General features: G+C 47.6%; 40 pseudogenes; all 40 read right to left on the reverse strand.

Moving 5' to 3' along the window:
* Positions 1 to 272: 272 nt before the first annotated feature.
* On the reverse strand, positions 273 to 381 carry LOC147970269 (5S ribosomal RNA; annotated as a pseudogene).
* Positions 382 to 745: 364 nt separating this feature from the next.
* On the reverse strand, positions 746 to 854 carry LOC147970270 (5S ribosomal RNA; annotated as a pseudogene).
* A 364-nt stretch (positions 855 to 1,218) lies between these two features.
* LOC147970271 (5S ribosomal RNA) lies at positions 1,219 to 1,327 on the reverse strand (annotated as a pseudogene).
* Positions 1,328 to 1,690: 363 nt separating this feature from the next.
* LOC147970272 (5S ribosomal RNA) lies at positions 1,691 to 1,799 on the reverse strand (annotated as a pseudogene).
* A 364-nt stretch (positions 1,800 to 2,163) lies between these two features.
* LOC147970273 (5S ribosomal RNA) lies at positions 2,164 to 2,272 on the reverse strand (annotated as a pseudogene).
* A 364-nt stretch (positions 2,273 to 2,636) lies between these two features.
* Positions 2,637 to 2,745, reverse strand: LOC147970274 (5S ribosomal RNA; annotated as a pseudogene).
* Positions 2,746 to 3,109: 364 nt separating this feature from the next.
* On the reverse strand, positions 3,110 to 3,218 carry LOC147970275 (5S ribosomal RNA; annotated as a pseudogene).
* Positions 3,219 to 3,582: 364 nt separating this feature from the next.
* Positions 3,583 to 3,691, reverse strand: LOC147970276 (5S ribosomal RNA; annotated as a pseudogene).
* Positions 3,692 to 4,054: 363 nt separating this feature from the next.
* Positions 4,055 to 4,163, reverse strand: LOC147970277 (5S ribosomal RNA; annotated as a pseudogene).
* A 364-nt stretch (positions 4,164 to 4,527) lies between these two features.
* LOC147970278 (5S ribosomal RNA) lies at positions 4,528 to 4,636 on the reverse strand (annotated as a pseudogene).
* Positions 4,637 to 5,000: 364 nt separating this feature from the next.
* On the reverse strand, positions 5,001 to 5,109 carry LOC147970279 (5S ribosomal RNA; annotated as a pseudogene).
* A 364-nt stretch (positions 5,110 to 5,473) lies between these two features.
* On the reverse strand, positions 5,474 to 5,582 carry LOC147970280 (5S ribosomal RNA; annotated as a pseudogene).
* Positions 5,583 to 5,946: 364 nt separating this feature from the next.
* On the reverse strand, positions 5,947 to 6,055 carry LOC147970281 (5S ribosomal RNA; annotated as a pseudogene).
* Positions 6,056 to 6,418: 363 nt separating this feature from the next.
* On the reverse strand, positions 6,419 to 6,527 carry LOC147970282 (5S ribosomal RNA; annotated as a pseudogene).
* A 364-nt stretch (positions 6,528 to 6,891) lies between these two features.
* Positions 6,892 to 7,000, reverse strand: LOC147970283 (5S ribosomal RNA; annotated as a pseudogene).
* A 364-nt stretch (positions 7,001 to 7,364) lies between these two features.
* LOC147970284 (5S ribosomal RNA) lies at positions 7,365 to 7,473 on the reverse strand (annotated as a pseudogene).
* Positions 7,474 to 7,837: 364 nt separating this feature from the next.
* Positions 7,838 to 7,946, reverse strand: LOC147970285 (5S ribosomal RNA; annotated as a pseudogene).
* A 364-nt stretch (positions 7,947 to 8,310) lies between these two features.
* LOC147970286 (5S ribosomal RNA) lies at positions 8,311 to 8,419 on the reverse strand (annotated as a pseudogene).
* A 364-nt stretch (positions 8,420 to 8,783) lies between these two features.
* On the reverse strand, positions 8,784 to 8,892 carry LOC147970287 (5S ribosomal RNA; annotated as a pseudogene).
* Positions 8,893 to 9,256: 364 nt separating this feature from the next.
* Positions 9,257 to 9,365, reverse strand: LOC147970288 (5S ribosomal RNA; annotated as a pseudogene).
* A 364-nt stretch (positions 9,366 to 9,729) lies between these two features.
* LOC147970289 (5S ribosomal RNA) lies at positions 9,730 to 9,838 on the reverse strand (annotated as a pseudogene).
* Positions 9,839 to 10,202: 364 nt separating this feature from the next.
* Positions 10,203 to 10,311, reverse strand: LOC147970290 (5S ribosomal RNA; annotated as a pseudogene).
* Positions 10,312 to 10,675: 364 nt separating this feature from the next.
* LOC147970291 (5S ribosomal RNA) lies at positions 10,676 to 10,784 on the reverse strand (annotated as a pseudogene).
* Positions 10,785 to 11,148: 364 nt separating this feature from the next.
* On the reverse strand, positions 11,149 to 11,257 carry LOC147970292 (5S ribosomal RNA; annotated as a pseudogene).
* A 364-nt stretch (positions 11,258 to 11,621) lies between these two features.
* On the reverse strand, positions 11,622 to 11,730 carry LOC147970293 (5S ribosomal RNA; annotated as a pseudogene).
* Positions 11,731 to 12,094: 364 nt separating this feature from the next.
* LOC147970294 (5S ribosomal RNA) lies at positions 12,095 to 12,203 on the reverse strand (annotated as a pseudogene).
* Positions 12,204 to 12,567: 364 nt separating this feature from the next.
* LOC147970295 (5S ribosomal RNA) lies at positions 12,568 to 12,676 on the reverse strand (annotated as a pseudogene).
* Positions 12,677 to 13,040: 364 nt separating this feature from the next.
* On the reverse strand, positions 13,041 to 13,149 carry LOC147970296 (5S ribosomal RNA; annotated as a pseudogene).
* A 364-nt stretch (positions 13,150 to 13,513) lies between these two features.
* On the reverse strand, positions 13,514 to 13,622 carry LOC147970297 (5S ribosomal RNA; annotated as a pseudogene).
* Positions 13,623 to 13,986: 364 nt separating this feature from the next.
* LOC147970298 (5S ribosomal RNA) lies at positions 13,987 to 14,095 on the reverse strand (annotated as a pseudogene).
* Positions 14,096 to 14,459: 364 nt separating this feature from the next.
* On the reverse strand, positions 14,460 to 14,568 carry LOC147970299 (5S ribosomal RNA; annotated as a pseudogene).
* Positions 14,569 to 14,932: 364 nt separating this feature from the next.
* On the reverse strand, positions 14,933 to 15,041 carry LOC147970300 (5S ribosomal RNA; annotated as a pseudogene).
* Positions 15,042 to 15,405: 364 nt separating this feature from the next.
* LOC147970301 (5S ribosomal RNA) lies at positions 15,406 to 15,514 on the reverse strand (annotated as a pseudogene).
* A 364-nt stretch (positions 15,515 to 15,878) lies between these two features.
* LOC147970302 (5S ribosomal RNA) lies at positions 15,879 to 15,987 on the reverse strand (annotated as a pseudogene).
* A 364-nt stretch (positions 15,988 to 16,351) lies between these two features.
* On the reverse strand, positions 16,352 to 16,460 carry LOC147970303 (5S ribosomal RNA; annotated as a pseudogene).
* A 364-nt stretch (positions 16,461 to 16,824) lies between these two features.
* LOC147970304 (5S ribosomal RNA) lies at positions 16,825 to 16,933 on the reverse strand (annotated as a pseudogene).
* Positions 16,934 to 17,297: 364 nt separating this feature from the next.
* LOC147970305 (5S ribosomal RNA) lies at positions 17,298 to 17,406 on the reverse strand (annotated as a pseudogene).
* Positions 17,407 to 17,770: 364 nt separating this feature from the next.
* LOC147970306 (5S ribosomal RNA) lies at positions 17,771 to 17,879 on the reverse strand (annotated as a pseudogene).
* A 364-nt stretch (positions 17,880 to 18,243) lies between these two features.
* On the reverse strand, positions 18,244 to 18,352 carry LOC147970307 (5S ribosomal RNA; annotated as a pseudogene).
* Positions 18,353 to 18,716: 364 nt separating this feature from the next.
* On the reverse strand, positions 18,717 to 18,825 carry LOC147970308 (5S ribosomal RNA; annotated as a pseudogene).
* Positions 18,826 to 24,185: the final 5,360 nt, after the last annotated feature.

Consider the following 24,185-nt stretch of genomic DNA (forward strand, 5'->3'; position numbering starts at 1 on the left):
CCTACTAATGGATAATGCCCTATACTACTTACTCTCTCGCTCAACTACGAAGACGAGTTTACCACTATTTCCACCCCTCCCTCTATACCGCAGCAACACGTATTTTACACCCCTTTCACAACGCGCTTTTCGCGCCCCAACTCTCCCTAGCCGCGTGACTAACGAGCTCCGAGCTAAAACATATCGCAAATGTCAAAAATATGATGACAGGCTTAATATATATCACGCACGTGCGTTCTGTTCCTCACGTACGTACAAAAATAATTAAAAAGGGAATGCAACACGAGGACTTCACCCATCCTAGTACTACTCTCGCCCAAGCACGCTTAACTTCGGAGTTCTGATGGGATCCGGTGCTTTAGTGCTGGTATGATCGCATCCGACATGTTACCCCCGGCTTCATCCCTTATGCTTCCCACTCCCACGTCCGCTGCAAAGACGGCTATACATTCTTACTACCATTACAACCGTCGCCTACTAATGGATAATGCCCTATACTACTTACTCTCTCGCTCAACTACGAAGACGAGTTTACCACTATTTCCACCCCTCCCTCTATACCGCAGCAACACGTATTTTACACCCCTTTCACAACGCGCTTTTCGCGCCCCAACTCTCCCTAGCCGCGTGACTAACGAGCTCCGAGCTAAAACATATCGCAAATGTCAAAAATATGATGACAGGCTTAATATATATCACGCACGTGCGTTCTGTTCCTCACGTACGTACAAAAATAATTAAAAAGGGAATGCAACACGAGGACTTCACCCATCCTAGTACTACTCTCGCCCAAGCACGCTTAACTTCGGAGTTCTGATGGGATCCGGTGCTTTAGTGCTGGTATGATCGCATCCGACATGTTACCCCCGGCTTCATCCCTTATGCTTCCCACTCCCACGTCCGCTGCAAAGACGGCTATACATTCTTACTACCATTACAACCGTCGCCTACTAATGGATAATGCCCTATACTACTTACTCTCTCGCTCAACTACGAAGACGAGTTTACCACTATTTCCACCCCTCCCTCTATACCGCAGCAACACGTATTTTACACCCCTTTCACAACGCGCTTTTCGCGCCCCAACTCTCCCTAGCCGCGTGACTAACGAGCTCCGAGCTAAAACATATCGCAAATGTCAAAAATATGATGACAGGCTTAATATATATCACGCACGTGCGTTCTGTTCCTCACGTACGTACAAAAATAATTAAAAAGGGAATGCAACACGAGGACTTCACCCATCCTAGTACTACTCTCGCCCAAGCACGCTTAACTTCGGAGTTCTGATGGGATCCGGTGCTTTAGTGCTGGTATGATCGCATCCGACATGTTACCCCCGGCTTCATCCCTTATGCTTCCCACTCCCACGTCCGCTGCAAAGACGGCTATACATTCTTACTACCATTACAACCGTCGCCTACTAATGGATAATGCCCTATACTACTTACTCTCTCGCTCAACTACGAAGACGAGTTTACCACTATTTCCACCCTCCCTCTATACCGCAGCAACACGTATTTTACACCCCTTTCACAACGCGCTTTTCGCGCCCCAACTCTCCCTAGCCGCGTGACTAACGAGCTCCGAGCTAAAACATATCGCAAATGTCAAAAATATGATGACAGGCTTAATATATATCACGCACGTGCGTTCTGTTCCTCACGTACGTACAAAAATAATTAAAAAGGGAATGCAACACGAGGACTTCACCCATCCTAGTACTACTCTCGCCCAAGCACGCTTAACTTCGGAGTTCTGATGGGATCCGGTGCTTTAGTGCTGGTATGATCGCATCCGACATGTTACCCCCGGCTTCATCCCTTATGCTTCCCACTCCCACGTCCGCTGCAAAGACGGCTATACATTCTTACTACCATTACAACCGTCGCCTACTAATGGATAATGCCCTATACTACTTACTCTCTCGCTCAACTACGAAGACGAGTTTACCACTATTTCCACCCCTCCCTCTATACCGCAGCAACACGTATTTTACACCCCTTTCACAACGCGCTTTTCGCGCCCCAACTCTCCCTAGCCGCGTGACTAACGAGCTCCGAGCTAAAACATATCGCAAATGTCAAAAATATGATGACAGGCTTAATATATATCACGCACGTGCGTTCTGTTCCTCACGTACGTACAAAAATAATTAAAAAGGGAATGCAACACGAGGACTTCACCCATCCTAGTACTACTCTCGCCCAAGCACGCTTAACTTCGGAGTTCTGATGGGATCCGGTGCTTTAGTGCTGGTATGATCGCATCCGACATGTTACCCCCGGCTTCATCCCTTATGCTTCCCACTCCCACGTCCGCTGCAAAGACGGCTATACATTCTTACTACCATTACAACCGTCGCCTACTAATGGATAATGCCCTATACTACTTACTCTCTCGCTCAACTACGAAGACGAGTTTACCACTATTTCCACCCCTCCCTCTATACCGCAGCAACACGTATTTTACACCCCTTTCACAACGCGCTTTTCGCGCCCCAACTCTCCCTAGCCGCGTGACTAACGAGCTCCGAGCTAAAACATATCGCAAATGTCAAAAATATGATGACAGGCTTAATATATATCACGCACGTGCGTTCTGTTCCTCACGTACGTACAAAAATAATTAAAAAGGGAATGCAACACGAGGACTTCACCCATCCTAGTACTACTCTCGCCCAAGCACGCTTAACTTCGGAGTTCTGATGGGATCCGGTGCTTTAGTGCTGGTATGATCGCATCCGACATGTTACCCCCGGCTTCATCCCTTATGCTTCCCACTCCCACGTCCGCTGCAAAGACGGCTATACATTCTTACTACCATTACAACCGTCGCCTACTAATGGATAATGCCCTATACTACTTACTCTCTCGCTCAACTACGAAGACGAGTTTACCACTATTTCCACCCCTCCCTCTATACCGCAGCAACACGTATTTTACACCCCTTTCACAACGCGCTTTTCGCGCCCCAACTCTCCCTAGCCGCGTGACTAACGAGCTCCGAGCTAAAACATATCGCAAATGTCAAAAATATGATGACAGGCTTAATATATATCACGCACGTGCGTTCTGTTCCTCACGTACGTACAAAAATAATTAAAAAGGGAATGCAACACGAGGACTTCACCCATCCTAGTACTACTCTCGCCCAAGCACGCTTAACTTCGGAGTTCTGATGGGATCCGGTGCTTTAGTGCTGGTATGATCGCATCCGACATGTTACCCCCGGCTTCATCCCTTATGCTTCCCACTCCCACGTCCGCTGCAAAGACGGCTATACATTCTTACTACCATTACAACCGTCGCCTACTAATGGATAATGCCCTATACTACTTACTCTCTCGCTCAACTACGAAGACGAGTTTACCACTATTTCCACCCCTCCCTCTATACCGCAGCAACACGTATTTTACACCCCTTTCACAACGCGCTTTTCGCGCCCCAACTCTCCCTAGCCGCGTGACTAACGAGCTCCGAGCTAAAACATATCGCAAATGTCAAAAATATGATGACAGGCTTAATATATATCACGCACGTGCGTTCTGTTCCTCACGTACGTACAAAAATAATTAAAAAGGGAATGCAACACGAGGACTTCACCCATCCTAGTACTACTCTCGCCCAAGCACGCTTAACTTCGGAGTTCTGATGGGATCCGGTGCTTTAGTGCTGGTATGATCGCATCCGACATGTTACCCCGGCTTCATCCCTTATGCTTCCCACTCCCACGTCCGCTGCAAAGACGGCTATACATTCTTACTACCATTACAACCGTCGCCTACTAATGGATAATGCCCTATACTACTTACTCTCTCGCTCAACTACGAAGACGAGTTTACCACTATTTCCACCCCTCCCTCTATACCGCAGCAACACGTATTTTACACCCCTTTCACAACGCGCTTTTCGCGCCCCAACTCTCCCTAGCCGCGTGACTAACGAGCTCCGAGCTAAAACATATCGCAAATGTCAAAAATATGATGACAGGCTTAATATATATCACGCACGTGCGTTCTGTTCCTCACGTACGTACAAAAATAATTAAAAAGGGAATGCAACACGAGGACTTCACCCATCCTAGTACTACTCTCGCCCAAGCACGCTTAACTTCGGAGTTCTGATGGGATCCGGTGCTTTAGTGCTGGTATGATCGCATCCGACATGTTACCCCCGGCTTCATCCCTTATGCTTCCCACTCCCACGTCCGCTGCAAAGACGGCTATACATTCTTACTACCATTACAACCGTCGCCTACTAATGGATAATGCCCTATACTACTTACTCTCTCGCTCAACTACGAAGACGAGTTTACCACTATTTCCACCCCTCCCTCTATACCGCAGCAACACGTATTTTACACCCCTTTCACAACGCGCTTTTCGCGCCCCAACTCTCCCTAGCCGCGTGACTAACGAGCTCCGAGCTAAAACATATCGCAAATGTCAAAAATATGATGACAGGCTTAATATATATCACGCACGTGCGTTCTGTTCCTCACGTACGTACAAAAATAATTAAAAAGGGAATGCAACACGAGGACTTCACCCATCCTAGTACTACTCTCGCCCAAGCACGCTTAACTTCGGAGTTCTGATGGGATCCGGTGCTTTAGTGCTGGTATGATCGCATCCGACATGTTACCCCCGGCTTCATCCCTTATGCTTCCCACTCCCACGTCCGCTGCAAAGACGGCTATACATTCTTACTACCATTACAACCGTCGCCTACTAATGGATAATGCCCTATACTACTTACTCTCTCGCTCAACTACGAAGACGAGTTTACCACTATTTCCACCCCTCCCTCTATACCGCAGCAACACGTATTTTACACCCCTTTCACAACGCGCTTTTCGCGCCCCAACTCTCCCTAGCCGCGTGACTAACGAGCTCCGAGCTAAAACATATCGCAAATGTCAAAAATATGATGACAGGCTTAATATATATCACGCACGTGCGTTCTGTTCCTCACGTACGTACAAAAATAATTAAAAAGGGAATGCAACACGAGGACTTCACCCATCCTAGTACTACTCTCGCCCAAGCACGCTTAACTTCGGAGTTCTGATGGGATCCGGTGCTTTAGTGCTGGTATGATCGCATCCGACATGTTACCCCCGGCTTCATCCCTTATGCTTCCCACTCCCACGTCCGCTGCAAAGACGGCTATACATTCTTACTACCATTACAACCGTCGCCTACTAATGGATAATGCCCTATACTACTTACTCTCTCGCTCAACTACGAAGACGAGTTTACCACTATTTCCACCCCTCCCTCTATACCGCAGCAACACGTATTTTACACCCCTTTCACAACGCGCTTTTCGCGCCCCAACTCTCCCTAGCCGCGTGACTAACGAGCTCCGAGCTAAAACATATCGCAAATGTCAAAAATATGATGACAGGCTTAATATATATCACGCACGTGCGTTCTGTTCCTCACGTACGTACAAAAATAATTAAAAAGGGAATGCAACACGAGGACTTCACCCATCCTAGTACTACTCTCGCCCAAGCACGCTTAACTTCGGAGTTCTGATGGGATCCGGTGCTTTAGTGCTGGTATGATCGCATCCGACATGTTACCCCCGGCTTCATCCCTTATGCTTCCCACTCCCACGTCCGCTGCAAAGACGGCTATACATTCTTACTACCATTACAACCGTCGCCTACTAATGGATAATGCCCTATACTACTTACTCTCTCGCTCAACTACGAAGACGAGTTTACCACTATTTCCACCCCTCCCTCTATACCGCAGCAACACGTATTTTACACCCCTTTCACAACGCGCTTTTCGCGCCCCAACTCTCCCTAGCCGCGTGACTAACGAGCTCCGAGCTAAAACATATCGCAAATGTCAAAAATATGATGACAGGCTTAATATATATCACGCACGTGCGTTCTGTTCCTCACGTACGTACAAAAATAATTAAAAAGGGAATGCAACACGAGGACTTCACCCATCCTAGTACTACTCTCGCCCAAGCACGCTTAACTTCGGAGTTCTGATGGGATCCGGTGCTTTAGTGCTGGTATGATCGCATCCGACATGTTACCCCCGGCTTCATCCCTTATGCTTCCCACTCCCACGTCCGCTGCAAAGACGGCTATACATTCTTACTACCATTACAACCGTCGCCTACTAATGGATAATGCCCTATACTACTTACTCTCTCGCTCAACTACGAAGACGAGTTTACCACTATTTCCACCCCTCCCTCTATACCGCAGCAACACGTATTTTACACCCCTTTCACAACGCGCTTTTCGCGCCCCAACTCTCCCTAGCCGCGTGACTAACGAGCTCCGAGCTAAAACATATCGCAAATGTCAAAATATGATGACAGGCTTAATATATATCACGCACGTGCGTTCTGTTCCTCACGTACGTACAAAAATAATTAAAAAGGGAATGCAACACGAGGACTTCACCCATCCTAGTACTACTCTCGCCCAAGCACGCTTAACTTCGGAGTTCTGATGGGATCCGGTGCTTTAGTGCTGGTATGATCGCATCCGACATGTTACCCCCGGCTTCATCCCTTATGCTTCCCACTCCCACGTCCGCTGCAAAGACGGCTATACATTCTTACTACCATTACAACCGTCGCCTACTAATGGATAATGCCCTATACTACTTACTCTCTCGCTCAACTACGAAGACGAGTTTACCACTATTTCCACCCCTCCCTCTATACCGCAGCAACACGTATTTTACACCCCTTTCACAACGCGCTTTTCGCGCCCCAACTCTCCCTAGCCGCGTGACTAACGAGCTCCGAGCTAAAACATATCGCAAATGTCAAAAATATGATGACAGGCTTAATATATATCACGCACGTGCGTTCTGTTCCTCACGTACGTACAAAAATAATTAAAAAGGGAATGCAACACGAGGACTTCACCCATCCTAGTACTACTCTCGCCCAAGCACGCTTAACTTCGGAGTTCTGATGGGATCCGGTGCTTTAGTGCTGGTATGATCGCATCCGACATGTTACCCCCGGCTTCATCCCTTATGCTTCCCACTCCCACGTCCGCTGCAAAGACGGCTATACATTCTTACTACCATTACAACCGTCGCCTACTAATGGATAATGCCCTATACTACTTACTCTCTCGCTCAACTACGAAGACGAGTTTACCACTATTTCCACCCCTCCCTCTATACCGCAGCAACACGTATTTTACACCCCTTTCACAACGCGCTTTTCGCGCCCCAACTCTCCCTAGCCGCGTGACTAACGAGCTCCGAGCTAAAACATATCGCAAATGTCAAAAATATGATGACAGGCTTAATATATATCACGCACGTGCGTTCTGTTCCTCACGTACGTACAAAAATAATTAAAAAGGGAATGCAACACGAGGACTTCACCCATCCTAGTACTACTCTCGCCCAAGCACGCTTAACTTCGGAGTTCTGATGGGATCCGGTGCTTTAGTGCTGGTATGATCGCATCCGACATGTTACCCCCGGCTTCATCCCTTATGCTTCCCACTCCCACGTCCGCTGCAAAGACGGCTATACATTCTTACTACCATTACAACCGTCGCCTACTAATGGATAATGCCCTATACTACTTACTCTCTCGCTCAACTACGAAGACGAGTTTACCACTATTTCCACCCCTCCCTCTATACCGCAGCAACACGTATTTTACACCCCTTTCACAACGCGCTTTTCGCGCCCCAACTCTCCCTAGCCGCGTGACTAACGAGCTCCGAGCTAAAACATATCGCAAATGTCAAAAATATGATGACAGGCTTAATATATATCACGCACGTGCGTTCTGTTCCTCACGTACGTACAAAAATAATTAAAAAGGGAATGCAACACGAGGACTTCACCCATCCTAGTACTACTCTCGCCCAAGCACGCTTAACTTCGGAGTTCTGATGGGATCCGGTGCTTTAGTGCTGGTATGATCGCATCCGACATGTTACCCCCGGCTTCATCCCTTATGCTTCCCACTCCCACGTCCGCTGCAAAGACGGCTATACATTCTTACTACCATTACAACCGTCGCCTACTAATGGATAATGCCCTATACTACTTACTCTCTCGCTCAACTACGAAGACGAGTTTACCACTATTTCCACCCCTCCCTCTATACCGCAGCAACACGTATTTTACACCCCTTTCACAACGCGCTTTTCGCGCCCCAACTCTCCCTAGCCGCGTGACTAACGAGCTCCGAGCTAAAACATATCGCAAATGTCAAAAATATGATGACAGGCTTAATATATATCACGCACGTGCGTTCTGTTCCTCACGTACGTACAAAAATAATTAAAAAGGGAATGCAACACGAGGACTTCACCCATCCTAGTACTACTCTCGCCCAAGCACGCTTAACTTCGGAGTTCTGATGGGATCCGGTGCTTTAGTGCTGGTATGATCGCATCCGACATGTTACCCCCGGCTTCATCCCTTATGCTTCCCACTCCCACGTCCGCTGCAAAGACGGCTATACATTCTTACTACCATTACAACCGTCGCCTACTAATGGATAATGCCCTATACTACTTACTCTCTCGCTCAACTACGAAGACGAGTTTACCACTATTTCCACCCCTCCCTCTATACCGCAGCAACACGTATTTTACACCCCTTTCACAACGCGCTTTTCGCGCCCCAACTCTCCCTAGCCGCGTGACTAACGAGCTCCGAGCTAAAACATATCGCAAATGTCAAAAATATGATGACAGGCTTAATATATATCACGCACGTGCGTTCTGTTCCTCACGTACGTACAAAAATAATTAAAAAGGGAATGCAACACGAGGACTTCACCCATCCTAGTACTACTCTCGCCCAAGCACGCTTAACTTCGGAGTTCTGATGGGATCCGGTGCTTTAGTGCTGGTATGATCGCATCCGACATGTTACCCCCGGCTTCATCCCTTATGCTTCCCACTCCCACGTCCGCTGCAAAGACGGCTATACATTCTTACTACCATTACAACCGTCGCCTACTAATGGATAATGCCCTATACTACTTACTCTCTCGCTCAACTACGAAGACGAGTTTACCACTATTTCCACCCCTCCCTCTATACCGCAGCAACACGTATTTTACACCCCTTTCACAACGCGCTTTTCGCGCCCCAACTCTCCCTAGCCGCGTGACTAACGAGCTCCGAGCTAAAACATATCGCAAATGTCAAAAATATGATGACAGGCTTAATATATATCACGCACGTGCGTTCTGTTCCTCACGTACGTACAAAAATAATTAAAAAGGGAATGCAACACGAGGACTTCACCCATCCTAGTACTACTCTCGCCCAAGCACGCTTAACTTCGGAGTTCTGATGGGATCCGGTGCTTTAGTGCTGGTATGATCGCATCCGACATGTTACCCCCGGCTTCATCCCTTATGCTTCCCACTCCCACGTCCGCTGCAAAGACGGCTATACATTCTTACTACCATTACAACCGTCGCCTACTAATGGATAATGCCCTATACTACTTACTCTCTCGCTCAACTACGAAGACGAGTTTACCACTATTTCCACCCCTCCCTCTATACCGCAGCAACACGTATTTTACACCCCTTTCACAACGCGCTTTTCGCGCCCCAACTCTCCCTAGCCGCGTGACTAACGAGCTCCGAGCTAAAACATATCGCAAATGTCAAAAATATGATGACAGGCTTAATATATATCACGCACGTGCGTTCTGTTCCTCACGTACGTACAAAAATAATTAAAAAGGGAATGCAACACGAGGACTTCACCCATCCTAGTACTACTCTCGCCCAAGCACGCTTAACTTCGGAGTTCTGATGGGATCCGGTGCTTTAGTGCTGGTATGATCGCATCCGACATGTTACCCCCGGCTTCATCCCTTATGCTTCCCACTCCCACGTCCGCTGCAAAGACGGCTATACATTCTTACTACCATTACAACCGTCGCCTACTAATGGATAATGCCCTATACTACTTACTCTCTCGCTCAACTACGAAGACGAGTTTACCACTATTTCCACCCCTCCCTCTATACCGCAGCAACACGTATTTTACACCCCTTTCACAACGCGCTTTTCGCGCCCCAACTCTCCCTAGCCGCGTGACTAACGAGCTCCGAGCTAAAACATATCGCAAATGTCAAAAATATGATGACAGGCTTAATATATATCACGCACGTGCGTTCTGTTCCTCACGTACGTACAAAAATAATTAAAAAGGGAATGCAACACGAGGACTTCACCCATCCTAGTACTACTCTCGCCCAAGCACGCTTAACTTCGGAGTTCTGATGGGATCCGGTGCTTTAGTGCTGGTATGATCGCATCCGACATGTTACCCCCGGCTTCATCCCTTATGCTTCCCACTCCCACGTCCGCTGCAAAGACGGCTATACATTCTTACTACCATTACAACCGTCGCCTACTAATGGATAATGCCCTATACTACTTACTCTCTCGCTCAACTACGAAGACGAGTTTACCACTATTTCCACCCCTCCCTCTATACCGCAGCAACACGTATTTTACACCCCTTTCACAACGCGCTTTTCGCGCCCCAACTCTCCCTAGCCGCGTGACTAACGAGCTCCGAGCTAAAACATATCGCAAATGTCAAAAATATGATGACAGGCTTAATATATATCACGCACGTGCGTTCTGTTCCTCACGTACGTACAAAAATAATTAAAAAGGGAATGCAACACGAGGACTTCACCCATCCTAGTACTACTCTCGCCCAAGCACGCTTAACTTCGGAGTTCTGATGGGATCCGGTGCTTTAGTGCTGGTATGATCGCATCCGACATGTTACCCCCGGCTTCATCCCTTATGCTTCCCACTCCCACGTCCGCTGCAAAGACGGCTATACATTCTTACTACCATTACAACCGTCGCCTACTAATGGATAATGCCCTATACTACTTACTCTCTCGCTCAACTACGAAGACGAGTTTACCACTATTTCCACCCCTCCCTCTATACCGCAGCAACACGTATTTTACACCCCTTTCACAACGCGCTTTTCGCGCCCCAACTCTCCCTAGCCGCGTGACTAACGAGCTCCGAGCTAAAACATATCGCAAATGTCAAAAATATGATGACAGGCTTAATATATATCACGCACGTGCGTTCTGTTCCTCACGTACGTACAAAAATAATTAAAAAGGGAATGCAACACGAGGACTTCACCCATCCTAGTACTACTCTCGCCCAAGCACGCTTAACTTCGGAGTTCTGATGGGATCCGGTGCTTTAGTGCTGGTATGATCGCATCCGACATGTTACCCCCGGCTTCATCCCTTATGCTTCCCACTCCCACGTCCGCTGCAAAGACGGCTATACATTCTTACTACCATTACAACCGTCGCCTACTAATGGATAATGCCCTATACTACTTACTCTCTCGCTCAACTACGAAGACGAGTTTACCACTATTTCCACCCCTCCCTCTATACCGCAGCAACACGTATTTTACACCCCTTTCACAACGCGCTTTTCGCGCCCCAACTCTCCCTAGCCGCGTGACTAACGAGCTCCGAGCTAAAACATATCGCAAATGTCAAAAATATGATGACAGGCTTAATATATATCACGCACGTGCGTTCTGTTCCTCACGTACGTACAAAAATAATTAAAAAGGGAATGCAACACGAGGACTTCACCCATCCTAGTACTACTCTCGCCCAAGCACGCTTAACTTCGGAGTTCTGATGGGATCCGGTGCTTTAGTGCTGGTATGATCGCATCCGACATGTTACCCCCGGCTTCATCCCTTATGCTTCCCACTCCCACGTCCGCTGCAAAGACGGCTATACATTCTTACTACCATTACAACCGTCGCCTACTAATGGATAATGCCCTATACTACTTACTCTCTCGCTCAACTACGAAGACGAGTTTACCACTATTTCCACCCCTCCCTCTATACCGCAGCAACACGTATTTTACACCCCTTTCACAACGCGCTTTTCGCGCCCCAACTCTCCCTAGCCGCGTGACTAACGAGCTCCGAGCTAAAACATATCGCAAATGTCAAAAATATGATGACAGGCTTAATATATATCACGCACGTGCGTTCTGTTCCTCACGTACGTACAAAAATAATTAAAAAGGGAATGCAACACGAGGACTTCACCCATCCTAGTACTACTCTCGCCCAAGCACGCTTAACTTCGGAGTTCTGATGGGATCCGGTGCTTTAGTGCTGGTATGATCGCATCCGACATGTTACCCCCGGCTTCATCCCTTATGCTTCCCACTCCCACGTCCGCTGCAAAGACGGCTATACATTCTTACTACCATTACAACCGTCGCCTACTAATGGATAATGCCCTATACTACTTACTCTCTCGCTCAACTACGAAGACGAGTTTACCACTATTTCCACCCCTCCCTCTATACCGCAGCAACACGTATTTTACACCCCTTTCACAACGCGCTTTTCGCGCCCCAACTCTCCCTAGCCGCGTGACTAACGAGCTCCGAGCTAAAACATATCGCAAATGTCAAAAATATGATGACAGGCTTAATATATATCACGCACGTGCGTTCTGTTCCTCACGTACGTACAAAAATAATTAAAAAGGGAATGCAACACGAGGACTTCACCCATCCTAGTACTACTCTCGCCCAAGCACGCTTAACTTCGGAGTTCTGATGGGATCCGGTGCTTTAGTGCTGGTATGATCGCATCCGACATGTTACCCCCGGCTTCATCCCTTATGCTTCCCACTCCCACGTCCGCTGCAAAGACGGCTATACATTCTTACTACCATTACAACCGTCGCCTACTAATGGATAATGCCCTATACTACTTACTCTCTCGCTCAACTACGAAGACGAGTTTACCACTATTTCCACCCCTCCCTCTATACCGCAGCAACACGTATTTTACACCCCTTTCACAACGCGCTTTTCGCGCCCCAACTCTCCCTAGCCGCGTGACTAACGAGCTCCGAGCTAAAACATATCGCAAATGTCAAAAATATGATGACAGGCTTAATATATATCACGCACGTGCGTTCTGTTCCTCACGTACGTACAAAAATAATTAAAAAGGGAATGCAACACGAGGACTTCACCCATCCTAGTACTACTCTCGCCCAAGCACGCTTAACTTCGGAGTTCTGATGGGATCCGGTGCTTTAGTGCTGGTATGATCGCATCCGACATGTTACCCCCGGCTTCATCCCTTATGCTTCCCACTCCCACGTCCGCTGCAAAGACGGCTATACATTCTTACTACCATTACAACCGTCGCCTACTAATGGATAATGCCCTATACTACTTACTCTCTCGCTCAACTACGAAGACGAGTTTACCACTATTTCCACCCCTCCCTCTATACCGCAGCAACACGTATTTTACACCCCTTTCACAACGCGCTTTTCGCGCCCCAACTCTCCCTAGCCGCGTGACTAACGAGCTCCGAGCTAAAACATATCGCAAATGTCAAAAATATGATGACAGGCTTAATATATATCACGCACGTGCGTTCTGTTCCTCACGTACGTACAAAAATAATTAAAAAGGGAATGCAACACGAGGACTTCACCCATCCTAGTACTACTCTCGCCCAAGCACGCTTAACTTCGGAGTTCTGATGGGATCCGGTGCTTTAGTGCTGGTATGATCGCATCCGACATGTTACCCCCGGCTTCATCCCTTATGCTTCCCACTCCCACGTCCGCTGCAAAGACGGCTATACATTCTTACTACCATTACAACCGTCGCCTACTAATGGATAATGCCCTATACTACTTACTCTCTCGCTCAACTACGAAGACGAGTTTACCACTATTTCCACCCCTCCCTCTATACCGCAGCAACACGTATTTTACACCCCTTTCACAACGCGCTTTTCGCGCCCCAACTCTCCCTAGCCGCGTGACTAACGAGCTCCGAGCTAAAACATATCGCAAATGTCAAAAATATGATGACAGGCTTAATATATATCACGCACGTGCGTTCTGTTCCTCACGTACGTACAAAAATAATTAAAAAGGGAATGCAACACGAGGACTTCACCCATCCTAGTACTACTCTCGCCCAAGCACGCTTAACTTCGGAGTTCTGATGGGATCCGGTGCTTTAGTGCTGGTATGATCGCATCCGACATGTTACCCCCGGCTTCATCCCTTATGCTTCCCACTCCCACGTCCGCTGCAAAGACGGCTATACATTCTTACTACCATTACAACCGTCGCCTACTAATGGATAATGCCCTATACTACTTACTCTCTCGCTCAACTACGAAGACGAGTTTACCACTATTTCCACCCCTCCCTCTATACCGCAGCAACACGTATTTTACACCCCTTTCACAACGCGCTTTTCGCGCCCCAACTCTCCCTAGCCGCGTGACTAACGAGCTCCGAGCTAAAACATATCGCAAATGTCAAAAATATGATGACAGGCTTAATATATATCACGCACGTGCGTTCTGTTCCTCACGTACGTACAAAAATAATTAAAAAGGGAATGCAACACGAGGACTTCACCCATCCTAGTACTACTCTCGCCCAAGCACGCTTAACTTCGGAGTTCTGATGGGATCCGGTGCTTTAGTGCTGGTATGATCGCATCCGACATGTTACCCCCGGCTTCATCCCTTATGCTTCCCACTCCCACGTCCGCTGCAAAGACGGCTATACATTCTTACTACCATTACAACCGTCGCCTACTAATGGATAATGCCCTATACTACTTACTCTCTCGCTCAACTACGAAGACGAGTTTACCACTATTTCCACCCCTCCCTCTATACCGCAGCAACACGTATTTTACACCCCTTTCACAACGCGCTTTTCGCGCCCCAACTCTCCCTAGCCGCGTGACTAACGAGCTCCGAGCTAAAACATATCGCAAATGTCAAAAATATGATGACAGGCTTAATATATATCACGCACGTGCGTTCTGTTCCTCACGTACGTACAAAAATAATTAAAAAGGGAATGCAACACGAGGACTTCACCCATCCTAGTACTACTCTCGCCCAAGCACGCTTAACTTCGGAGTTCTGATGGGATCCGGTGCTTTAGTGCTGGTATGATCGCATCCGACATGTTACCCCCGGCTTCATCCCTTATGCTTCCCACTCCCACGTCCGCTGCAAAGACGGCTATACATTCTTACTACCATTACAACCGTCGCCTACTAATGGATAATGCCCTATACTACTTACTCTCTCGCTCAACTACGAAGACGAGTTTACCACTATTTCCACCCCTCCCTCTATACCGCAGCAACACGTATTTTACACCCCTTTCACAACGCGCTTTTCGCGCCCCAACTCTCCCTAGCCGCGTGACTAACGAGCTCCGAGCTAAAACATATCGCAAATGTCAAAAATATGATGACAGGCTTAATATATATCACGCACGTGCGTTCTGTTCCTCACGTACGTACAAAAATAATTAAAAAGGGAATGCAACACGAGGACTTCACCCATCCTAGTACTACTCTCGCCCAAGCACGCTTAACTTCGGAGTTCTGATGGGATCCGGTGCTTTAGTGCTGGTATGATCGCATCCGACATGTTACCCCCGGCTTCATCCCTTATGCTTCCCACTCCCACGTCCGCTGCAAAGACGGCTATACATTCTTACTACCATTACAACCGTCGCCTACTAATGGATAATGCCCTATACTACTTACTCTCTCGCTCAACTACGAAGACGAGTTTACCACTATTTCCACCCCTCCCTCTATACCGCAGCAACACGTATTTTACACCCCTTTCACAACGCGCTTTTCGCGCCCCAACTCTCCCTAGCCGCGTGACTAACGAGCTCCGAGCTAAAACATATCGCAAATGTCAAAAATATGATGACAGGCTTAATATATATCACGCACGTGCGTTCTGTTCCTCACGTACGTACAAAAATAATTAAAAAGGGAATGCAACACGAGGACTTCACCCATCCTAGTACTACTCTCGCCCAAGCACGCTTAACTTCGGAGTTCTGATGGGATCCGGTGCTTTAGTGCTGGTATGATCGCATCCGACATGTTACCCCCGGCTTCATCCCTTATGCTTCCCACTCCCACGTCCGCTGCAAAGACGGCTATACATTCTTACTACCATTACAACCGTCGCCTACTAATGGATAATGCCCTATACTACTTACTCTCTCGCTCAACTACGAAGACGAGTTTACCACTATTTCCACCCCTCCCTCTATACCGCAGCAACACGTATTTTACACCCCTTTCACAACGCGCTTTTCGCGCCCCAACTCTCCCTAGCCGCGTGACTAACGAGCTCCGAGCTAAAACATATCGCAAATGTCAAAAATATGATGACAGGCTTAATATATATCACGCACGTGCGTTCTGTTCCTCACGTACGTACAAAAATAATTAAAAAGGGAATGCAACACGAGGACTTCACCCATCCTAGTACTACTCTCGCCCAAGCACGCTTAACTTCGGAGTTCTGATGGGATCCGGTGCTTTAGTGCTGGTATGATCGCATCCGACATGTTACCCCCGGCTTCATCCCTTATGCTTCCCACTCCCACGTCCGCTGCAAAGACGGCTATACATTCTTACTACCATTACAACCGTCGCCTACTAATGGATAATGCCCTATACTACTTACTCTCTCGCTCAACTACGAAGACGAGTTTACCACTATTTCCACCCCTCCCTCTATACCGCAGCAACACGTATTTTACACCCCTTTCACAACGCGCTTTTCGCGCCCCAACTCTCCCTAGCCGCGTGACTAACGAGCTCCGAGCTAAAACATATCGCAAATGTCAAAAATATGATGACAGGCTTAATATATATCACGCACGTGCGTTCTGTTCCTCACGTACGTACAAAAATAATTAAAAAGGGAATGCAACACGAGGACTTCACCCATCCTAGTACTACTCTCGCCCAAGCACGCTTAACTTCGGAGTTCTGATGGGATCCGGTGCTTTAGTGCTGGTATGATCGCATCCGACATGTTACCCCCGGCTTCATCCCTTATGCTTCCCACTCCCACGTCCGCTGCAAAGACGGCTATACATTCTTACTACCATTACAACCGTCGCCTACTAATGGATAATGCCCTATACTACTTACTCTCTCGCTCAACTACGAAGACGAGTTTACCACTATTTCCACCCCTCCCTCTATACCGCAGCAACACGTATTTTACACCCCTTTCACAACGCGCTTTTCGCGCCCCAACTCTCCCTAGCCGCGTGACTAACGAGCTCCGAGCTAAAACATATCGCAAATGTCAAAAATATGATGACAGGCTTAATATATATCACGCACGTGCGTTCTGTTCCTCACGTACGTACAAAAATAATTAAAAAGGGAATGCAACACGAGGACTTCACCCATCCTAGTACTACTCTCGCCCAAGCACGCTTAACTTCGGAGTTCTGATGGGATCCGGTGCTTTAGTGCTGGTATGATCGCATCCGACATGTTACCCCCGGCTTCATCCCTTATGCTTCCCACTCCCACGTCCGCTGCAAAGACGGCTATACATTCTTACTACCATTACAACCGTCGCCTACTAATGGATAATGCCCTATACTACTTACTCTCTCGCTCAACTACGAAGACGAGTTTACCACTATTTCCACCCCTCCCTCTATACCGCAGCAACACGTATTTTACACCCCTTTCACAACGCGCTTTTCGCGCCCCAACTCTCCCTAGCCGCGTGACTAACGAGCTCCGAGCTAAAACATATCGCAAATGTCAAAAATATGATGACAGGCTTAATATATATCACGCACGTGCGTTCTGTTCCTCACGTACGTACAAAAATAATTAAAAAGGGAATGCAACACGAGGACTTCACCCATCCTAGTACTACTCTCGCCCAAGCACGCTTAACTTCGGAGTTCTGATGGGATCCGGTGCTTTAGTGCTGGTATGATCGCATCCGACATGTTACCCCCGGCTTCATCCCTTATGCTTCCCACTCCCACGTCCGCTGCAAAGACGGCTATACATTCTTACTACCATTACAACCGTCGCCTACTAATGGATAATGCCCTATACTACTTACTCTCTCGCTCAACTACGAAGACGAGTTTACCACTATTTCCACCCCTCCCTCTATACCGCAGCAACACGTATTTTACACCCCTTTCACAACGCGCTTTTCGCGCCCCAACTCTCCCTAGCCGCGTGACTAACGAGCTCCGAGCTAAAACATATCGCAAATGTCAAAAATATGATGACAGGCTTAATATATATCACGCACGTGCGTTCTGTTCCTCACGTACGTACAAAAATAATTAAAAAGGGAATGCAACACGAGGACTTCACCCATCCTAGTACTACTCTCGCCCAAGCACGCTTAACTTCGGAGTTCTGATGGGATCCGGTGCTTTAGTGCTGGTATGATCGCATCCGACATGTTACCCCCGGCTTCATCCCTTATGCTTCCCACTCCCACGTCCGCTGCAAAGACGGCTATACATTCTTACTACCATTACAACCGTCGCCTACTAATGGATAATGCCCTATACTACTTACTCTCTCGCTCAACTACGAAGACGAGTTTACCACTATTTCCACCCCTCCCTCTATACCGCAGCAACACGTATTTTACACCCCTTTCACAACGCGCTTTTCGCGCCCCAACTCTCCCTAGCCGCGTGACTAACGAGCTCCGAGCTAAAACATATCGCAAATGTCAAAAATATGATGACAGGCTTAATATATATCACGCACGTGCGTTCTGTTCCTCACGTACGTACAAAAATAATTAAAAAGGGAATGCAACACGAGGACTTCACCCATCCTAGTACTACTCTCGCCCAAGCACGCTTAACTTCGGAGTTCTGATGGGATCCGGTGCTTTAGTGCTGGTATGATCGCATCCGACATGTTACCCCCGGCTTCATCCCTTATGCTTCCCACTCCCACGTCCGCTGCAAAGACGGCTATACATTCTTACTACCATTACAACCGTCGCCTACTAATGGATAATGCCCTATACTACTTACTCTCTCGCTCAACTACGAAGACGAGTTTACCACTATTTCCACCCCTCCCTCTATACCGCAGCAACACGTATTTTACACCCCTTTCACAACGCGCTTTTCGCGCCCCAACTCTCCCTAGCCGCGTGACTAACGAGCTCCGAGCTAAAACATATCGCAAATGTCAAAAATATGATGACAGGCTTAATATATATCACGCACGTGCGTTCTGTTCCTCACGTACGTACAAAAATAAATTCCTTAGTCCACCACTTTCGCGCCTTTCTCACTTTCCACCTCTTTCCGCACTTGCCAATTTACCACTATTACAAGTCTTGCCACTATAGCTGGTACACTATGTTACCCCAACCACTTTCCCACACGTACCACTTTTCCACCATTAGCAAACATTGGCTACTACTTACTGAACTAATTTCTCCCTTTTACCACGCTTGCCACAATACCTGACCATTTCCACTTACTCTCGCACTTCCCCACTATTGCTAATTTGTCCCACTATCTGCAACTTCCCCCTATTACCGCACTTACCAGTTTACTACGGGTGGCACATACTCTGCCACTTCTCCGCACTTACTACTTTTCCACACTTGCCAAATTCCCATGGTTACCATGCTTTACAGCTATTGCCACCCTTGCCAATTTTCCATATAAGACTCAAAAGCTAAGACATGCTCTTTAACCCTTCCGACTCCAATTACCAGGAGTCGCCACCGTCCTCAGGCGCCTCATCTCAAACGCAGCTGCCTGCCCTCATCGTCAACCAAGGGTAAATCTTTGCTTTTACTTATAACCACATAATTTATTACCATATACGTTTTGACACTCCATTATGATTCCGGGGTCAAAGCCAAAGAGTAGAAGAGAAAGACGGGCAAGTGAGGCGGACGAGTCCACGACTGAACCAAAAAAACTATAGTTGCTGAAAAAATTGCTTCTACCAAGTTTTACTTCCTCCGTTCCTAAAAATATGTCTTTTTGGAGATTCGAATATGGACTACATACAGATGAATGTAGACATATTCTGGAGTGTATATTCACTCATTTTTCTCCATATGTAGTCCATAATAGAATCCCTAAAAAGACATATATTTAGAAACGGAGGGAGTAGCATAGCTGATGAATCAAGCATCAGAACTGCAGAGTGGCAATTACATCGTTGAACTCCTTCGCTTGCTGTAGCATATTTAATCCAGTTATGCCATCCAGAACCAACAAGCTGCTCCGGTGGTTGGGTTATGGATGGTGTCGACGATGCGGATCTGTGGCCGTGGACGGGGCGTCAGAAGCTGCTCCGGTGGTTGGGTTAAGGGTGGTGTCGACGATGCGGATCTGCGGCCGTGGACGGGGCGTCAGAAGCTGCTCCGGTAGGTTGGATGAGGGTGCGAGGAAGCGGATCTGAGGCCGTGGACTTGTGAGTTGGCAAAGCGGCCCCGGTATGGTTGAGAATGGTATAGGCGAAGCGACCCTGGTAGGGTTGACGATGGTGTCGGCGAAGCGGCTCCGGTAGGGTTGAGGAAGGTGTCGGCGAAGCGGTTGCGGTAGGGTTGACGAAGGTGTCGGCAGATAGGATTAGAGGCCGTCGACGGGGGCGTCGGTGGGGCTGCTCCGGGGGGTGTGGACGAAGCGTCTCCGGTGGGGAGTATGAATGAGCCGCTGCAAATGCGCGACGGTTGACAAGAGTACCGGCGAAGCAGATCCCGCGGCATGGACAAGGACAACACTGAATGGGCTGTGGTACAGTGGTGGATGAGCAGTCTACTTGTTTCTAGGGGAGGTGGGAGGGGTAGATGCGGCCGGAGAAGCAGATCCGGCGAGGTGGACGCCGCTGGCAGTGAATGGGCTATGGTACGCCGGTGGATGAGCACTCTAGGGTTTCGAGAGGGGAGGGGAGAAAGGGCGATGAAGTACGGACGGCGTGATGTAAGACGCTTTGGTGCTGTGGAGTTACTCATTTTTGCGGGAGGGGAGAGGAAATGGGGGTGCCGTGTAGTGGGGGAACCGGAAGTTACCCAAGCAGCCCCGACCTATCATGTAGATGAGGGCGGTATTGTAACTGTTGGTCTCCGTGCACCAAGGACAAAAGGGGGATTTCGCATGCTAAATACTAAGGTGGCGGAAATTTTAGAAGGAGGCGGGAGATTTTGCCGCCCGCGGGATCGTTCGTATCCAGTTTCAACTAATTTTGGACCGTGCTAGCGGGAAGGTCATGCTAGACTGTGTACACGGGGCACACGTCAGCAGTTAATAACTGGTGTGAAATCCACCCCAGAAAAAAAGACAATAACTCGGGATGATGCGTCGATAACTTGGACGTTCACACGGGCGCGGCCAATCGTACGGGTGTAGTGGCGCGTTCACAAAAAAGGGATCAAACGCTCAGCCTATGTATTTCTCGTGTAAATCGATAATTTAGTGCCATTGGTTATTTACTTTAAACATAATGCATTGACGTGTTAGTGTAGAGGCGCACAAAAAGAAATGGATATTGTAGTCAGCTACTTAAAAGTGTTACCTCATATGATTACATAGCCTCCATTTCATAAATTGCGTACTAGTTGAATTCATATATGAATATTACATATATTACTTCAAAATAGAAACTTGAATCATCCAAGACTAATGAATTTGAATGCAAGAGTAACAATGGTGCATGTACATGATAGCTACATTGGTTGTTTGAAGAAACATCGCTGTAACTTTGGCATGCACAACTGAAAATGTTTATTTAAATAGAAAAAATGTGATATGTGAGTGTCCAATCTTTATAGCGTCGAATCGATATTGTACCTTTGGCCACGATACGAAGTAAATATTGACTAATGTTCAAGCGATGCACGTCCACGATCGCTAGATAGTGATACGTGAATGAATTGTGCAATCTCTCTCACACACATACATATCTCATTTCACTGTGGGCATCGGAATTACACACGCGCACTTCTGTATTTCTCTCCCTCCGTCAGGGTTAAATTCATCTTTCTACCCCGTCCTACAAGACTCTCACACAAAAACACACACGCTCTCTATGTCTAACACGCCCACCCCTTTAATTCCGCCCACCCACAGCGACTAATGTCTCAAACTATAATAATGTCTCTCACACATATGCTATCTACCTATCCCTTAATATAGCTAGATATGTGTCACACAAACTCCTTCTCCCTACTAGCAAGATGCCCATGCGTTGCATGGAACATCAAGATGCATTTGTATGAGAAGTTTATCTTGTGGGAGAAAAGGATGAACGAGGTAATGCCTTATTTGCAAATGCGGAGAGGGGTGTGGGTATATTTTTGCAACATTGCCATAATTTCCTTCCTGTCCGTCGGATATAAATCGGATGGCCTATATTGCAGGATGGCAGGAAGACCATCATCACCAACTCTGTTTTTATAAGAGTAGAGATATGTGAGTGTCACTGCCCCCCACACACAGCCACACTTCCCAACACCAAAGGAGTAGGGTGACACCTCGATCTTGATACTAATCTATCGAATGGCTTCTCTGTTATGCCCTCGATGCGGCTATATCTCCCACGTGTCGAAGCACGACTTAGAGGCATAACCGCATTGAAAGCAATGTAGCAAGTGAGGTAATCTTCACACAACCCATGTAATACATAAGGGAAAGAGATACATAGTTGGCTTACAATCGCCACTTCACACAATTACATGAATAAAACATTACATCATCCAGTTTCACACAAGGTCCGACTATGGAACCAAAATAAAAGAAGACTACCCCAAAAGCTACACAGATCCCCGATCGACCCCAACCGGGCTCCACTACTGATCAACTAGAACGAAACAACATAAAGGACAAGATCTTCATCGAGCTCCTCCTTGAGCTTGGTTGCGTCATCTGCACGGTTCAACGGCACCTGCAAGCTGGTTTTGGAAGTATTTGTGAGTCACGGGGACTCAGCAATCTTACACCCTCGCGATCAAGACTATTTAAGCTCATAGGAAGGGTACAAGGTATGAGGTGGAGCTGCAGCAAGCGACTAGCATATATGGTGGCTAACATACGCAAATGAGAGCGAGAAGAGAAGGCAATGCATGGTCGAGAAAACTATGATCAAGAAGTGATCCTAGAACAACCTACGTCAAGCATAACTCCAACTCCGTGTTCACTTCCCGGACTCCGCCGGAAAGAGACCATCACGGTTACACACGCGGTTAATGTATTTTAATTAAGGTCAACTTCAGGTTTTCTACAACCGGACATTAACAAATTCCCATCTGCCCATAACCGCGGGCACGGCTTTCGAAAGTTCAAATCCCTGCAGGGGAGTCCCAACTTAGCCCATGGTCAACAAGCTCTCACGGTCAACGAAGGATATACCTTCTCCCGAGACATTCCGATCAGACTCGGTATCCCGGTTCTACAAGACAACTTCGACAAGTTAAAACAAATCCAGCAACACCGCCCAAATGTGCCGACAAATCCCGATAGGAGCTGCACATATCTCGTTCTTAGGGCACACTCAGATTGTCTAAACTTCCGGTAGGCCAGCCCAGAGTTGCCCCTGGTGGCCACCGGCGGCTGACAGGTTGGACCAACACTCAGAGGAGCACTGGCCCGGGGGTTTAAATAAAGATGACCCTTGAGTCCGCGGAACCCAAGGGAAAAAGAGGCTAGGTGGCGAATGGTAAAACCAAAGTTGGGCATTGCTGGAAGAGTTTTATTCAAGGCGAACTGTCAAGGGGTTCCCATTATTACCCAACCGCGTAAGGAACGCAAAATCCGGGAACATAACACCGATATGACAGAAACTAGGGCGGCAAGAGTGGAACAAAACACCAGGCATAGGCCGAGCCTTCCACCCTTTACCAAGTATATAGATGCATTAATTAAATAAGATATATCGTGATATCCCAACAAGTAACCATGTTCCAACAAGGAACAACATCTCCATGTTCCCACAAGGAACAAACTTCAATCTTCACCTGCAACTGACAACGCTATAAGAGGGGCTGAGCAAAGCGGTAACATAGCCAAACAACGGTTTGCTAGGACAAGGTGGGTTAGAGGCTTGGTTCAACAATATAGGAGTCATGATAAGCAAGTGGTAGGTATCGCAACATAGGCATAGCAAAAGAGCGAGCATCTAGCAAGCAAAGATAGAAGTGATTTCGAGGGTATGGTCATCTTGCCTGAGATCCCGCAAGGAAGAACGAGCCCATGAAGAAGACAAATGGACATAGTCGAACGGGTCCTCACAAACGCGACGTTATCG

Source organism: Triticum urartu, chromosome 5A, assembly GCF_056163025.1.
Source record: "Triticum urartu cultivar PI428250 chromosome 5A, HENAU_Tu73, whole genome shotgun sequence".
NCBI lineage: Eukaryota > Viridiplantae > Streptophyta > Magnoliopsida > Poales > Poaceae > Triticum > Triticum urartu.